Source organism: Leopardus geoffroyi, chromosome B2, assembly GCF_018350155.1.
Source record: "Leopardus geoffroyi isolate Oge1 chromosome B2, O.geoffroyi_Oge1_pat1.0, whole genome shotgun sequence".
In the NCBI taxonomy this organism is placed as follows: domain Eukaryota; kingdom Metazoa; phylum Chordata; class Mammalia; order Carnivora; family Felidae; genus Leopardus; species Leopardus geoffroyi.
In genome coordinates, this window is record NC_059332.1 from 10,970,635 (window position 1) to 10,985,059 (window position 14,425).

The 14,425-nt window shown below is 43.5% G+C and overlaps 1 protein-coding gene across 5 annotated transcripts in view; it reads right to left on the reverse strand.

Annotated features, from left to right (window-relative positions):
- RNF144B (ring finger protein 144B) overlaps nt 1-14,425 on the reverse strand; it is a 181,082-nt gene that overhangs the window by 39,859 nt on the left and 126,798 nt on the right. The window lies entirely within an intron of this gene.

Consider the following 14,425-nt stretch of genomic DNA (forward strand, 5'->3'; position numbering starts at 1 on the left):
TTTTTTTTTTTTTAATAAATACGGTATAGTACAGCAAATGTATTTTCTCTTATGATTTTCTTAATATTTTCTGTAGCCTACTTTATTGCAAGAATACAGTATATAATACATATACAAAACGTGCTAATCAACTGTTTATCAGGAAGGCTTCTAGTCAACAGTAGGCAAGTTTTGGGGGAGTCAAAAGTTATATGTAGATCTTCAACTTCATGGGAGGGGTGTCGGGGCCCCTAACCCTTGTGTGGTTCAAGGGTCAATTGTAAGATTAAGGCACTGACCTATGTAGGAACACTCATAATAGTAAATACACCTGGGAAATATAATGTCAAAGACAATTTGGGAGAATGAGACCTTCCCAAAACTATGGGCTTTGGTGGATGCTTTGGTGAGGAGGTTTGAGTAGAACCTGGGGAAAGAAGAAATTGGATTGAAAAAAGAAACCCAGAAAGAAGAGGGATAATACCAAGAACAAACTTAGTCTTCTCACTGCCTATTGTACCTGGATTGTGGGTAGTGGATGAAGATGGGGTCAGACTGAGAAGGCAGGAGAGGGGCTGGCAGCATTAAGGGAAAACTCCGACTCCCCCCTTCTCCCTCCCAACCCAGCCCAGCACACCCACAGGAGATTGAGGGCCACCGTTCCAGAAGACGGAACTCTTAGGAAATCCAGAAGTTGACTCCTCAATTTCTACTAATTTGCTCATAATTGGTGAGCTCTGTGTGCATGACAAAAGGTCAAGCACACATGCTGGAGGACAACACCGAAAAAATACATAAGCTAGTCGATGAATTAATGATTCTTATAAAGTGGTGATCATTTAAAACTGAGTTCAGGGGCGCCTGGGTGGCGCAGTCGGTTAAGCGTCCGACTTCAGCCAGGTCACGATCTCGCGGTCCGTGAGTTCGAGCCCCGCGTCAGGCTCTGGGCTGATGGCTCAGAGCCTGGAGCCTGTTTCCGATTCTGTGTCTCCCTCTCTCTCTGCCCCTCCCCCGTTCATGCTCTGTCTCTCTCTGTCCCAAAAATAAATAAACGTTGAAAAAAAAAAAAATAAATAAAAAAATAAAACTGAGTTCAGATTTTTCAAATTTATACACTTACGTATCAACCTGCCTCATTACAAATATTGCTATTGTACCAACCTTTTATTAAAGCTTAACTACTGGGGCACCTGGGTGGCTCAGTCTTCTAGGCATCTGACTCTTGATTTCAGCTCAGGTCATGATCTCAGGGTTCGTGAGTTCGAGCCCCATGTTGGGCTCCGTGCTGACAGTGCGAAGCCTGCTTGGGATTCTCTCTCTCCACGCACCGCCCCAGGGCCTCCGTCTTCCCTTCCCCCGCTCACAGGCACACTCTCTCCCTCTCTCTCTCTCTCAAAATAAGTAAACATTTAAAAAAAAAAAAAAAAAAAGCTTAATAGGGGCACCTAGGTAGCTCAGTCAGTTAAGAGTCTGATTTTGGCTCAGGTCATGATCTCGTGGTTCAGGAGTTCGAGCCCCGTGTTGGGCTCTGTGCTGACAGCTCAGAGCCTGGAGCCTGCTTCAGATTCTGTGTCTCCCTCTCTCTCTGCCCCTCCCCTACTCGTGCTCTGTCTCTCTCAAAAATAAATAAACATTAAAAAAAAAAAACAAAGTAAAAAAATTTTAAAAAGCTTAATATTAAATAAATTCTATGGTCAGAATACTGATGCTGTAATACTGAACCCATTCTGAACCCATTATAAATGATCACCACTTTATAAACTATGCTAAATTCATACAATGGAATACTGAGGAATCATGAAAAATGTTTTCAAATGGTGTTTAAAGACATGGGGAGATGTTCAGTATGAACTGGAAAAGAAAAGATGATTTGGTATGAACTGGAGAATAAAGACATCTGGGAACAGGGGTCCTTCTAAGGAGTTCCTCTGGCAGTGGACTGCGTATAAGTACTGTATTTTAGCTCTTACTTTCTTGTTGGAGACAACGGTGAACGATCATTTGCTCTAGGAGTTACTGTGCTAAACATGGTCTCTTGTAACAAGAAGAAGGGGAAACACAGGAGAGCCAGAGCAAGGAAATGCGGGGAAGAATTTCAGTGCACAGGCCAAACTCGAGAGGAGCAGCAAAGCTGGCTCACAGAAAGGAGGGCCACACCAAGGGACGAGTGAATCAACGACGCGAAGGCCTGTCCACCGGCTCTGCTCCTAAGGACCTCTCTGCCATCCCTGTGCCACACAAACTCCAGTGTGACCACCTTGATACCCACAGCTGCCCCTTGACATGTGAGCAGAGAGACTCTGAAAATGTACGGTCTCTAGGCTCAGGGGGGAGGTATCTGAGAAAACAGAGTGAACTGTGCCGTGAACGCCTATCAGAATATCTGGGCCCTAGCCATGGTTCCACTCCATCAGGTGATAAGAGGAAAGTTACTTAAACTGCTCCCCAGACCCGCTTCTCTTAATTGAAAAAACAAGCAACAACAATACCTGTTATGGTTACCTCACAGGGCTTAAAACCCTCGTACACACAAACACAAACCTGGAATACTGTATACGGGAACCCTTAGAAAATTCTTAAATTGCAGGGTATTTGGTTTTATTTCTACCTCCACATGATCTTAGACTTTGTAGCGGAAGCTTTCTGGGGAAATGTTAATCCTTTGACCTTCTGACATTACCCTTTCTCCACTCCCTTCAGAAAACCAGTTAAGTCACTGTGGTACAGAAGCTCCGTAAACAGAACAGCTATTTGTAACAGAACATCATACATACCTCTATTCAAGCCTCTCCCCAGAACTATTTGCATCCAGGGCACCTGGGTGGCTCAGTTGGTTAAGCGTCCGACCTTAGCTCAGGTCATGATCTCCCAGTTCGTGGGTTCGAGCCCTGTTTTGGGCTCTGTGCTGACAGCTCAGAGCCTGGAGCCTGCTTCGGATTTTGTATCCCCCTTCCTCTGCCCCTCCTCCATTCATGCTCTTTCTCAAAACTAATCATTAAAAAAAATTACAAAAGAACTATTTGCATCTACTGAAAAAGCTTAGAGTTAAATACAAACTATAGACTATGTGAGCCTGTACAGGCAAAAAAAAAAAAAAAAAAATCATTTCAATGTATATTTCAAACTTGTAAAATTGAACTTCCCAATTTTTGAAGCTTTCCCAAAAGTTTACAACAGATTTTTTTTTTAATTTTTTAAGTTTATTTATTTTGAGAGAGAGAGCAAGTGAGCAGGGGCGGGGCAGAGAGAGGGAGGGAGAGAATCCCAAGCAGGCTCCCCACTGTCAGCACACAGTCTAATGCGGGGCTTGAACCCACGAACTGTGAGAACATGACCTGAAGCAAGGTCAAGAGTCAGACGCTTAACTGAAGCACCCAGGCGCCCCTGTAACAGATGTTCTATTTGTTAATGTCACGTTCTTAGGTACGGCAACCACGACATGTAAACCCAGTGACTTCTCAAGCTGCCATCAAGGACTCTCGTGGCCACAACACTACGTGAACCATGATTTTAGGAGAGAAGTTACAGCTGTATACACTGACTATAGGGTATAAAATATATGTATATACCCTACACGCCCTTTTTTTTTTTTAATTCTGAGAAACACTGGTCTGAGACGGAGGTATGTACCATAAGCTGCCAAGTGTTGCGATGACAGAACCTGACTCCCCGTCACTGTGAGCCTGCATTTCTAGTCAAAGGCAAAGAGGGACAAGACCTGGCGATTGTTTCTTATTGAATTTTCAAGTGCCTTCAGTTCGTTAGATGTCTTTCATTACCTTTCACTAAAAATTGAACCTCAAACCCTCCCTCTCTTCCTCAAGACCTCTGGCTGAAGCATCTCGACTGTAAATGAAGGCAGAAAGAAAGAGAAAAAAGAAAACTACCACCATGGAGTCACATTAAAAAACAAAAACGACATTTCTAGGCAGACAGCCCCTCCTCCGCTATCCTGCCTGCCGCTCCCTCACGGTGTATTCTACAAACTTCTATCTCCTAGTCCTGCCTCAGGTGAATTCTTTCACCACCCACGACTCGGGCCTCCATTGGATGGTCACCCCACATCTGGGGGTCCTCCCAGGGAACCTCTGCCAGGACGGAGTCAGGGCTCTCCCCCGGTTCTGGGGACTTTCTCTGGTGGCCGGACTGTAGCACTCCTTGCAGAACTGACCACCTCCCGCCAAGGTTACTCCTGGGTGAGGATCTGAAGCCCCAGGGGGAACCACCCTGATTCCCAGGCCCAAAAGGGTGAGGGTTTGGTCCTCTTGCCCTTCAGAGGGATCCTTCCCTCCCTCTCCTTTCTCTCTCTGCAGCCCTTCCTAGGCCTCCCCCTAGTCCTCCTCAGACAACTGAAGGTCTCTGGCCAGGGCAGCTCCCTGGTGTGGCCTGAAGGTTTGAGAGCAAACAGGTCAGCCTGTCCCCGCCTGTGAGGGTCAAAGACCCCTTTTCTCCCCCCATCCCCACCCGCAAGGGCTCCATTCCCAGCTGGCAAGAGCAGCTCAGCCAGGGCGAATCCACACACACTGTGGTCTCATGGCTGACTCGGGCCCCCAAGGTTCCCTTTATCCCCCATGGATCTGGACACCAACTTGATCTACAGGCAAGATCATCCCTACACGTCTGAGTGAATCCCACAGTTCCACAGACAAGTGAAGATTCACCAAAGATTCCAGCCCACACCATGAGGGTCCCCTCCTGCTGTATCCCACGGACCCGGGCACCACCAAGTTTCACCTAGCTCGCCTATCAGCACGTTCATCTAATACCATGCTCTGGTCTCTAACTGCACAGAACCTCGGTGGACGGACACATTTAGGGAGGGATAATGTGTACATCCCCGCCCCCTTCCCGAATGAAGCAGCTAGTGAAGAGGAGACCTCCACCCAAATGCCAAAGATCTGTCATTGTCCATCTGTCTGGGGGGAACGCGGAGACTGCCTTAGGCAACAGGCTTGAGCAATGGAAACCTGGGTAAGAGAAAAGTGCCCACGGTGACCACTGAGCTGAACGCAAACAGGCTCCTTAAGTGACCCCCTCAAAACAGCCAGAGGCCCTAGCTGACCAATGGGCTACTTGCAACCGGGTACAGGTACCAAAAAAGGAAAATTCCAGATGTTCCCATACCCCCCCCCCACCTCTCCCCTTAAGCACAGCCCCCACCACCTCTCTCTCCTGCAAGACCATCTCTCCTTTGCTGTCCTACCCGCTGCTCCTTTGCAGTGTATGCAATCAACTCTCATTTACTTATTTTTTTTAAAAAAATTACATTCCATTAAGTAATAGCATTAAACAGATGCCTAAATATGCAATATTCCTAACAGCTAATAAATTCTAAGGGAAATGTTTTAAACAGTACTTTTTGAAAATACTGATGACCCAAAAAAGGAAACGGTTTTTTCTTTGAAATAGTCGACATTCCACTTAATGTGGTAGAACACAGAAACGTTCTCAGGCCCTGAAGCGTCACGTGTAATAATAAGGATTGTTCTCTCCCCCAAATCCTGTCCTTGCCCTGCATTCTCTCGCTCTGTGAATGGCACGTGATTCCACCCAGCCGCACCCCAGCAACGTACGGATCCTCTATGGCACCTCTTTCTCTAACCCCTGCGTCCGGTAAATGCCTAGGAGATGTCCTCATCAGGCTGTCTAACCACGCCCTCACAGCTACCAGAGCTTCTGAATCCCCCTTCCCCACCTGACCTGCTGCCCCACATCCCCCTGGTCTTCCCCATCTCAGTAAATGGAACCAAGTACCCAGTTACTCAGCCAGAACAAAAACGAAGACGTCCCGGATTCCTCCCTTTCTCAAATGCTACAACCAAAACGTGTCCTACATCTAAACATCTCTCACCACTCCAAGGCACAGTCACCCCTTTCCAAGACCTCTGCGATAGCTTTCCTGCTGGCCTCTGCTCCACACAGAAGCCAAGGTGCTCTTTCTACGCCTTTCTAAAATATAAATCATGTTTTTTTCTCCTGCCCCAAACCCTCCAATGAGTGTGCATCTCATGTAGACGGCCTCCCCAACTCCTTACCACGGCTCACAAGGTCCTACCCGTTCTAACTCCCAGCTACTGCTCTGAGCTCATTTCTACCACACTCCTTTACTCTGGGAATAGGAATCTGCTCACTACATGTCCGACCTGCTCTTGGTGTCTTCTCCCTGGGATGCCCTTCCCCCCAGACAGCTCGGTCTCACATCCTTCAGGACTCTGCTCAGTGGTGCCTCCTCAGATAGGCCTCACTGGCTAAAAAGGCCCACCTTTCCCTCCCATCAGGCCTTTTCACCCTGCTTGATTTTTCTTCACAGCACTTAATATTACTTGTGTATCATCTTGTTGGCTCCCTAGAAATTCAGCTCCAAGTACAGGGACACTGTCTTATTCTCTGATGGATCCAAAAAGAAAACACACGTAGAAGGTACTTACAGAACACATGATTGCATGACTTAACACACTGCGAAGTCCTACCCATCCCTCTTCTGAAGTACTGATTAGGACTGTTCAGATCTCTCAAGCTCTTCTGCCCCGCCCCTAGGCCACTTTCCATTACCCCTTACCTGGGCTTCGGCCTTAGTTCCTCTATTAGTTTTCACGTATCTGTTTTTGCCTCTCGTTAATTCTCCACACTGATGTCAAAAGGAACTTTTATAAAATCTAACTCTGAGGGGTGCTCTGGTGGCTCAGTCGGTTAAGCGTCCGACTCTTGATTTCGGCTCAGGTCACGATCTCACAGTTCATGAGATCGAGTCCCGAGTCGGGGCTCCACTTGGTGTGGAGCCTGCTTCAGATTTCTCTCTCTCTCTCTCTCTCTCTCTCTCTCAAAATAAACAAACTTAAAAAAAATCTAAATCTGATCCTTTCTGTCACCTGTTTAAAACCTTCTAAGACTGAAGACACTCTTTAGGTCTCCTTTGTAGCACTCATTACAATGAGGACTTAAAAGTTAGGTGTATATAATTACGTACCTACGAAAATCTCACTCTCTCCACTCAGAATTGACAGTTCACTTTGTCAACGTTACAAGAAATTTCAACCTTTACATTTCTTTGATGAAAACCTTGTCTCTAGAATGATCCGGTCACCATTCACAAATAATTAGGGCAGGAGGATTTTAACACAGGCTAGTCAGATAAGGCAGTAGTTTCCTAGCAGAGGGCAGAGCTTTGAAAGGATAGAAGACAGGTATGTTTCGATAGATAAGAAACACTGGAAACTAGTGGACACTGATGGGAAGGGCAGCTGTGATACTGTGATTTATAATAAGAAACACATCGCTTCTCGGCCTTTTGGCTAAGATCAAGTGTATAATAAGAAACACAAATACATCCTTCCCATTTCCAGCATAGAGCTGCTAAAACCCTTGGAATCTCCAGAGTAGCGAGAGCAATAAAGGTGTCTTTTTGTTAATGAGGTGACTCTGGGATGCCCCTGGGTCACCTGCGGGCTGGTTGCTAATGGCACCAACCCCATGAGTAGAGGGCCGGAGCTTTTAGTCCTACCCATCAAGCTCCAGGAAGGGGAGAGAGATTGGAGGTTACATCATTGGCCATTGGTGATTGATTGATTCAATCAGTCACACCTATGTAATGAAGCCTCCATGAAAACCCAAAAGGCTGGTTTCAGAGAGCTTACTGGTTGGTGAACACACAGAGATTTGGTAAGAGTGATGCACTTCAGGGGCCATGGAAGCTTCATGCTCTTCCCCCACACCTTGCCCTGTGTGTGTCTTCCTTCTGGGTGTCCCTGAGTTCTGCTCTTTTATCATAAGCCAGTAATCTAGTAAGTAAAATGCTTCTCCGAGTTCCTCTGGCAAATCCATTGAAGCCAAGGAGGTCGTCATGGGAACCTCTGATTCATGTCCAATCAAAAGTGTAGTTAACAACCAGGGCTTGTGACTGGCACCCAAAGTTGGGAGACTTCTTTGATCCAGACTTGTTTGGATAAATGTCTATTCAGATCCTTTGCCCTTTTTTAATTGGGTGATTTGAGTTTTTATTATTGAGCTATAAGAATTCTTTGTACACTCTGCAGGTGTCCCGTATCAGATATGGTTTGCAAATATTTTCTCCCAAGTTGTGGCTTATCTTTTCATGTTCTTGAGGATGTCCATCATAAAGGTTTTTAACTTTGATGAAGTCCAATATTTTTTTCTTTTGTTCATATCTATCTGAGTTAATGTTTGTCCAAGGTGTGAAGAAACAGTCCAACTTGATTCTTTCGCCAATGGACATCCAGTTATCCCAGCACCATTTATTGAAAAACTATTCTTTCCTGCTTTGAATTGCCTTGGCACCTTCGATGGAAATCAATTGACAATGAACATGAGAATTTATTTCTGGAACTGTCAGTTCTATTCCATGGATCGACCTGTCTATCCTTAAGGCAGTGTTACATAGTTGTGATTATCATAGTGCTACAGTTAAGTGTGACATCTGGGAAGAGGGTTCTCCAACTTTATTCTTTTACAAGATTGTTTTGGCTATTCTAGGACTCTTAATTTCCCATGTGAAATTTAGGATAAGCTTATCAGTTTCCACAAAGAAGATCTTTGGGATTTTGATAGGAATCCTACCTGCAGATCCATTCTGCTGCCATTTTAACAATACAGGCATATCTCACGTATTGTGCTTCATAGATATTACATTTTTTACAAACTGAAGGCTCATGGCAACCCTGTACTGAGCAAGCCAATCAGTGCCATTTTTCCAACACCATTTGCCCACCTGATGTCTCTGTGTCACATTTGGGTAATTCTTGCCCTATTTCAAACCTTGTCATTAGTATTATATTTGTTATGGGGATCTGTGATCGGTGATTATGACTTGCTCATAATTATAACCAGCTCAGAGGATGGGTAGCATTTTTTGCCATAAAGTATTTTTGTTGCTGTTGTTGCTGTTTTGCTTGTTTTGTTATGAGACAGAGAGAGTGTGTGAGTGCAAGCAGGGGAAAAGTGGAGGGAGGGAGGGGGGAGGGGAGAGGAGGGGTTGGGAGGGGAGGGGGAGAGAGAGAGGGAGAGAGAGAGAGAGAGACAGAGAGAGACAGAATCTTAAGCAGGTTCCACACTTTCAGGGTGGAGCCCGACCACAGGGCTCAATCCCACGACCCTGGTATCATGACCTGAGCTGAAATCCAGAATCAGATGCTCCAGCAATAAAGTATTTTTAAATTAAGCAATGTGCATAGTTTTTTTTTTTTTTAGATACAATGCTACTGTTCACTTAAAAGACTACAGTATAGTGTAAACATAACTTTTATATGTTCTGAGAAATGAAAGAATTTGTTTGACTTGCTTTATTGCAATATTTGCTGTATTGTGGTGGTCTGGAACCAAATGTGCAATATCTCCTAAGTATGCCTGTATTAATAAGTCTCTTAATCATGAATATTGAGTGTCTGTCTGTTTAGTCTTCTTGAATTTCTTTCAGTGATGTTTTGTAGTTTTCAGAGTATGAATTCTGTACTTCTTTTGTTAAATTTATTCCTAAGTATTTTATTCCTTTTGAACGTATTGCCAATAATTGTCTTAATGTGCCATTACATTATCCTTTGCTAGTGTACAAAAAGACAACTAATTTTTGTGTACTGATCTTGCAGTCTTGCTAAACTGGCATCAGTGTTTTCAAACTCTCAGTGATTCCAATATGCAACCAAGTCTGAAAACCTCTAGTTCAATTCAATCCATGTTCTCAAGTCTAATCAAGGGAGATATGTCCATTATCACTGCCTTTAAGTTATTTTGTAATATTCAGAAGTATGAGCTCCACAGGAAGGAAAGAATCTTTTTTTTTTTTGCTTTTTATTTTATTTTATTTTTAAATATGAAATTATCAAATTGGTTTCCATACAACACCCAGTGCTCATCCCAACAGGTGCCCTCCTCAATACCCATCACCCACTGAAAGAATCCTTTCTAACCAACATGTCCATAGGGAATACCTGCATTCAGCTAGTTCCAGAAGAAACAGTAAAGGAAGCCTAAGAAGGAAGTTACATGTGCAAAAGTTAAAGCTCTAACTGAGATCCTTTAAATACTAAACCCAAAATAGTGCTGTTCCTGTTTTTGGAAAAGGGTACTGAGATCCACCTTGTAAGTTTGAGAACAGTCATTCAATATGGGAGATTAAGTCTGGCCCCCAGTAAAAAGTTCCTCCAGTTCCCACCAAGCAAGAGTGATCAAACACTTCTATCTTTACATCAGGTGACCATGAAACACCTAAATTAAGAAACTCAGTGATGGAAACAGCCCTGAAGAGAAATGCACTGGAAATGCTGCAGACCGATCCAGGCTGCACAATGAAGTGAATCCAATCTGCTAGACTGTAAGCACCTTTTGATCAGAGCAGGGAGCAGCCACTAGCCTCGTAAAGATCTGTTTTCAGCACAAGTAATCCAATAACTCTTCGATTGACCTCTCAGAGGCTTTCCCTTCTCTCCGCCCAGGGTTACCTTTCTTAACTGAGAGAGCCCCAGTTTTCATACTAGTTCCAAAGAAATCTGTCTGTGACAGGTGCTCTCACACCTTATCCCCGTATACCCAGCAAAGCAACCAATGGTTCCAGGAGAAAGAAAACAAGAAGCCTGGCCAAGTTTACATCCTTTCATTTCCTCCAAAGAAACATTAGCCCTCAGAACTGTCAGACCTCAGCTGGCCCCGAGGTCCCAGCCAACAGGCCTAAGACAGGCAGTGAGAATAAACACTACCCGGATGAAACATCGGGAGATTCCACTGAACTCATTTATCGCTGTCTTCCTCCCCTCCTCCTGTGTACCTAAAGAGTCCCTACTTGAACTCTCAGGCAGCCTTTCTGACTCTCCCAGAACACACATAAGGCCTTTAGCAATACAGAAAGAAGCAAACAGCAAATTAAAAAAGGGTCAAAAAAACCTTGAGCCATGATATAGGGCTATGCAAGCTACCTGCATAAAACATAACCATTCAACCAATCTGCATCAACCAATATCTGCATAAAATATAACCATTCAACCAATCCAAGTAAGCCTAGTAAAGAATGTGGTCCTCACATTTTACTAGAGAATTAACAACGAGCATCCATATCCATTTATCCATACGATGGGTGGGTGGATAGATGAAGGATAAAGCAAGTAGAGTAAAAATTTAATGTTAGAATCTAAGATATGGTGGGAATATGGATATTTATTGTTAAAATTCTGTACACCTTTGTTGTACGTTTGAAAAGTTCCATAACAAACTGTTGTACCAATTTTTTTTTTAAGTTTATTTATTCTTGAGAGAGAGAGGACAAAGGAACAGACAGAGAGGGAGACAGAGAATCCCAAGCAGGTTCCCCAATGTCAGCACAGAGTCCAACAAGGGGCTCAATCTCATGAACTGTGAGATCGTGACTTGTGCCAAAATCAGGAGTCAGACACTTAACCAACTGGGCCACCCAGGCGCCCCTGTTGTACAAATTTTTACGTTAAAAAGAAAACAAATTACACCGTTCACCAAATTTTAATTTTGGTGAACATATTTTAATGTTCCTTAAAGTTAGAATCATCTGTGTTACAGTTTATATAAAACCCCAGTATCTGTATTACTATTTAAACCAGAGTTTGAATAAATTAGAATGAAATGCAATCTTAATTAAAATCAATGGCAGAAATATTATCTAAATTTTTGAAAGTTTTCAAAAATATTTACATTTGTATAAATGAGATAAGGAAGCTAATTCATTATGAGCTACATTTTTTTTCTACAGGGTATAACCTACAAAGCCAGCATGCAAAAGAGTTCACATCAATGACCAGAGGTTTGATAACAGTGATGCTTAGTTTTTTTTAAGAGGATATCGTTTCTCTGCATAGAGTACTAGTGAGAAACAATGTACTATCAGTTTAGAAGAAACATAAACCTTAAGCCAACTTCCTTGGCTACATTTACAAAAGAGAATTTATTAGATTTAAGAAATGTGAACTCCAGAGGTGCCTGGGTAGCTCAGTCAGTTGAATGTACGACTCTTGATTTCAGCTCAGGTCATGATCCCAAGATTGTGGGATCGAGCCCCACATCAGGCTCCGTGCTGAGCATGGATCCTGAAGATTCTCTCTCTCTCTCTCTCTCTCTCTCTCTTCCCCCCCCCCCGCCACCGCCCTTCTCTAAAATAAAATTTAAAAAGTGAACTCTGAACAAGTAGAAAAGCTTGGATTAACGGTGACTAGGTTGAATATGAGCAATCTTGTAACATTCAAAATTAATTCAGATGATGTAATTCAACCACTGCATCACATAATCAGAATATCTTTCTACTTATAACTGAAGTGGTACCAGGTTGCAACCATTTCCTCATCTCATAATTTTTCCCCAAGACTTTATTCTGCAAAAACGTGAATGTTTTCGACATTCCTGAAAAGCAAGTTTCTAGAAATCTGGGGATTTTGTACGTGGCGCTTACTTTTCTTCACTTTAATTGCCGTAATTGGAACCAGTCTTCCTTTTCTTTCACTTAGTAAATCCACAGGCTTGCACAGCCAAGACTGCCCTGGACTGTCTTGTTAAAAATCTAACCCAGTTACGATACTTCAACAGCCACTTTCCAAATATCCTGAGTTAGCACCATATTCTAGCAAATTAGAAGATTAGGCAAACATCATAAGTCAAAGCCATATGACCAGTTGTTTCAGAAATGTGTCAGTGGTCACAAATGAGACAGAGAGAGCAAATGTATTTGAAAGTACATGATGGTGAGCAATTCATTTGTGCTTCACCATAAGAGAGCTCTGCACAGACCCCCAGGCCAGGGCATCAGAACCCCTAGAGGATGGACAGAAACACAGACCACTGGGCTCCACCCTCAGAGTTTCTGTTTTAGTAGGCTGAGGATGGGGGTCAGCTACAGAGAGAGAGAGAGAGAGAGAGAGAGAGACAGACAGACAGACAGACAGAATCCAAAGCAGGCTCCAGGCTCTGAGCTATCACCACAGAGCCTGATGCAGGACTCAAACTCAAGAACTGTGAGATCATGACCTGAGCCAAAGTCAGATGTTTAACTGACTGAGCCACCCAGGCACCCCAAGAATTTGCAATTCTAACAAGTTCACAGCTGCTGCTTTGAGGACTACCCTTTGGGAACCAATGGCCTACGACTACAGAAACGAATTTGATGGGGATGACAGTATCTGTCAAACTCCAGTGGTAGCTGTGATAGGTGTCTTAAAATGATCTCATTTACTCTTCACAGCAACTCTGGGACTAGTATTTCCCCATTCACACAAATGACTAGTAAATAGAGAGGGTTAGATTTATATATTTTATTTTTTCTTCATTTTATTTATTTTAGAAAGAGTGTGTGACAGTGAGCAGGGGAAAGGGACAGAGAGTGAGAGAGAGGGGGAGAGAGGGGGGAGAGAGAGAGAGAGAGAGAGAGAGAGAGAGAGAGAGAATCCCAAGCAGGCTCCACTGTCATTGAGGGGCCTGATGTGGGGCTCAATCCTGTGATGCTTAATGTGTAAATTGGAGAGTAAGAGTAAATGAGGGGAAAAAAATAGTCTCATACCTATTACATGGCAGGTACTTAAATGCCTTGTCTTTCCTCGATTTTTTTTAAATTAATGTTGATTTACTATTAATCAACTATTGAGATTGAGAGACAGAGAGAGAGCATAAGCAGGGGAGGGACAGAGGGAGAGGGAGACACGGCATTAGAAGCAGGCTCCAGGCTCTGAGCTGTCAGCACAGAGCCCGACGCGGGGCTCAAGCCCACAGACCGTGAGATTGTGACCTGAGCTGAAGTCGGATGCTTAACCGACTAACCCACCCAAGTGCCCCTCCTTGATTTTTTTTAAATAGATGAATAAACTGAGGATCAAAGAGACTGAATAAAAACCCTACATTCCAGTGGCTAATAACTCACCAACACTTACCAAAAGAGTCAAACCAAAAGGATCGCCCTACTGGGAATGGGAAATGATTCAAAACCATTGAGGTTTTTGGCGAACACAGAGCCATTTATCTCCATGGAAATGAGGCACCGACTGGGTCTAGCCTGATTCCAAGAGGTGCCAGGCATATCTGAAAAACATCGCATAACCAATCCTTGTTGATACATTTAAATACCCAAAAAATGGAGGTTTAACGTTAACTAACTTTTCTAGTTAGCTTACAACCTCTTTGGGTTCAACTTGTCTAAATTTTTATAAGTTCTTTTTTCCTACATGGCAACATCTTATCAGTGCAGGTAAATGCTTCTGTGGTATAATGCATCTCCCAACAACGTGAGGACCAACGTTATGAGCATAATGCTTTCTCATTCATTCATGCCTCTGACATAGAACATACTCCTCTTGATAGGACCCATTTTTCTAACAATACTGGGAGTACCATGGTTTAAAATCAGCTGAAACTGTACTGGCACTGGACATACCATGTATTTTTTAAAGATGGATTCACGAGATAGGATTCTTTTGCCACAATTTGCTTCCTC